At 35.4% G+C, this 3,638-nt stretch overlaps 1 pseudogene; it reads left to right on the top strand.

The window, feature by feature from the left end:
• Positions 1-668: 668 nt before the first annotated feature.
• LOC123850358 (U2 spliceosomal RNA) lies at positions 669-797 on the top strand (annotated as a pseudogene).
• The last annotated feature ends 2,841 nt before the right edge of the window (positions 798-3,638 follow it).

Below are 3,638 nucleotides of genomic sequence, written 5' to 3'. Positions count from 1 at the left end.
CAGTATGCTTGGATAAGGCATGACTGGATGCTTCAAGATTTTCCTATTAATATACATCTCTGGAAATTTCTTTTGTTATCTCTCAACACCACAGAGAAATAGTTACAAATATCAAAATGTTGAGAAAATTATATTCATTTATTTTCTGCTGATTGGGAAAAGGCACAATTACTCCATTTCAGAATTAAACACCTTCATTAAGCTCTGAGAAGGATAGAGTTTTATTTGGGCTTTCATTAAGAACAAATGGAGTTAATGTGTCAATTTATGTCATCAGCAAAAGGCATGAGCATATCTTGAAATAATGACAGCAGACTGATTAGTTGTTCACTTTAAGGTATAGAGCAAGGAATATTTGTTTTTTGTATTTTTAAACATTAGTTGATTTACCAAACCCTAGAATATTGTCCAATTTTCCAGAATCACTGAGATAAACAGAAAATTTTCTTTAAAAACTCAACATATATCTATCCTCTGACCCAGAATTTCCAATCCTAGGTATTTCTGCATGAGAATTGAAAATACTGGTCCATTAAAAAGGCATTTTATGTACAAGAATACTTACAGCAGCTTTATTTATAATAGCCAGAAACTTGAAAGAGCCTATGTGTCGATCAATAAAAATGTATAAACAAACTGAGATATATTAACATAATGGACTACAACCCATAGCTTCTCGGCCTTTTGGCTAAGAACAAGTGTAGTATCTGTTCTTATCAGTTTAATGGACTACAACCCAGCTAAGAAAGGACAAAGTACTAATACTCAAAACAGCATGGATAAATCTCCGAACTATTATGTTGAGTAATACAGACTTCACACAGAAGAGTACGTACTGTGCAATTCTACATAGAAGTCAGGCATGGGCGCCTGGGTGGCTCAGTTGGTTAAGCGACTGCCTTCAGCTCAGGTCATGATCCCAGGCTCCTGGGATCGAGTCCCGCATCGGGCTCCCTGCTCTGCAGGGAGCCTGCTTCTCCCTCTCCCACTCCCCCTGCTTGTGTTCCCTCTCTCGCTGTGTCTCTCTCTGTCAAATAAATAAATAAAAATCTTAAAAAAAAAAAAAGAAGTCAGGCAAAACTTGAATTCAAGGGGGAAAATGTCAGAATAGTGGCTGCCTCTGCAGGGGAGGGGGAGCAGTACAAGACTGAGAAACTTTCTTGGGTGACAGTCATGTTCTCTATCTTGATAGGGTTTGTGTTACATGGACAGAAGCATTTATCAGAATTCATCAAATGGTACACATAAGATTTATACATTCTGTTTCATGTAAATTTTACCAAAAGAAAAATAATCAGTAAACAAATATCAAACTTTATAGTATATGTGCTAAAGTACTTAGGGTGAAATGTACTGATGTATACAGCTGATTTTAAAATGTGTGAAAAACAAAACGGTGCATTTATCAATGGATAGAGGAATGGATTGATAAACAGATGTGACAGGGACGCCTGCGTAGCTCAGTTGGTTAAGCGTCTGCCTTCGGCTCAGGTCATGATCTCAGGGTCCTGGGATCGAGTCCAGAACTGGGCTCCTTGCTCAGCTGGAAGCCTGCCTCTCCCTCTGCCTCTCTCTCTCCCTGTCAAATAATTAAATAAAATCTTAAAAAATAAATAAATACATAAATAGATGTGATAGAGCAAGTATAACAAAATGTTAATGATAGAATCTAGAGTTTGGGTATATGGATGTTCACTCAATACAAAATTTTTATTTTCAAATATTTGGGGAGAAAGGAATTTTGATAATAATTATGGAAATTTAGGTGAAAATATCTGTAAGTGGTATTATCTTTAAAAATTGAGGATCTGTGGCCATAACTATTTTTATAAAGTCAAAGCATATTAATCTGGAATACAACTTAAAATATAAATTTTGAAATAGCCATGTTTATCTTATCTGATATTTTTATTAAAACTGCATCAGAACACCCAATCTGTATCTACAGATAGAATGTAATTTTGAAAGCAGTATTTTGAAAGCCAGTTATGAATTGGTTTTTAATAATTATCTTCAAAAGAGATAATTATTTACCTCTACCCAAACTTCTTTTTAATATCCATATGTGTCAAATTCTAATCATCTGGGAAAGCTAATGACTTTCTATTTTGAATTGTTTTGAATTGTTTTGAATAAAGCAAACATTTTTTATTCAACTGTTTTCTAAATAGGAAAGCAAAGGGAATACATTTTAATAGTAACAGTTGTGTTAAAGTGGAATTTCTAAGTGGCAATTCTAATTACTAATAATTCTATCAAGAAGATTGCAGTATTTCTAACTCTTCAGATTTTTACATGTAACACAGATGATGAACATCTTGGAATTATTTTACATAGGTATATAAGAACTCCATGGGCTCCTTAACAATAATCAGTAGCTCTTTCGAACTGACGGTGTAAAACAGAGATGACAAATATATGATAACTTCCCGATTCAAGGCAGATCATACTAATCCACCAGGGCACTCCTTCCCACCTGGCCGATACAGCCACAGAATCCTTCTCAACACTGTGCCAATCAGGCATTACTAACTGATCAGAGTTGACACAGAAGAAGAAATTTAGTGATCTTGGCCCCTTGCCTATATGTCTTTAGGTCATGGATGTAGTAGTCAGATTACTGTTAACTACAAACATGACTTGAGAGTTACAGAAGTGAACTCTGCTAACTGGGGAGAATTATTCTCTTTGGAAACACAGGCTGGGTTGTTAAGGAATTTTCAAATTATGAGGCTGGAAAACTCTCTGATGGTGGAGGCAAAATAATGCTTACCGTTTTAGCAAAACAAATTTGTGTACCAATAAAAGTAGTATTCATTAGAAGAGTAAAAACTTGAAGATACTAGTATCATATTTAACTATCTCATTCTGAAGGTTCTGAATGTCTTGAAGAAATCTTTAGTAGAAATAGATTTTATTAGTTTGTTCATTTCCCTTCGTGTGGTTTTTAATGAGGAACTTCTGGTTAAAGAGTGCGGGGTCAAGTTATTTTAATCCAGTTTGTGTCTATATAAACCCACAGGACAGAATAACTGTGATAAAAGGGCAAGAAGTGATTTTTGACTCCATTAAAAATAGACCAGAATTAGTCAAATGTGAAAAACAATAATATTATTTGAGCCCCTGGATCTTGCTATGCCTAAAGCAGGTTCATTCTTGAAATTTTGTTAGTCTTTTTTTTACTTACTTCAGTCTAAGATGTGATTCTGACACCTACACCAAAGAGTTCTCAGAAGTAGTGCTATTCTAATAATAACGATTATGTGTGTGTGTGTATAATGTGATAAAATAAAAACAAAAAAGAATTGGCAACAATGGTGAGAGAGCAAAAATAATATGAAACTTATGTATGGAAAATCTTATGTATCATAAGCTGTTCTAACCGCTTTATATGTGATACTCATTTTTTAAAAGATTTTATTTATTTATTTGAGAGACAGAGCGAGAGAGAGAGCACAAGCAGGGGAAGCAGCAGAGGGAGAGGGAGAAGCAAGCTCCCCACCGAGCGGGAAGCCCCATGTGGGGCTCGATCCCAGGACCCTGAGATCATGACCTGAGCCGAAGGCACACAGACGCTTAACTGACCGAGCCATCAGGCGCCCTATGTGATACTCATTTAATTCTTACAACAAACCAAT

Source organism: Mirounga angustirostris, unplaced genomic scaffold (assembly GCF_029215605.1).
Source record: "Mirounga angustirostris isolate CCGP_5_RB_7025 unplaced genomic scaffold, mMirAng1.0.hap1 SCAF_15, whole genome shotgun sequence".
NCBI lineage: Eukaryota > Metazoa > Chordata > Mammalia > Carnivora > Phocidae > Mirounga > Mirounga angustirostris.
Note: the sequence above shows the minus strand (reverse complement) of the source record. Positions and strands in the feature narration are given on the sequence as shown.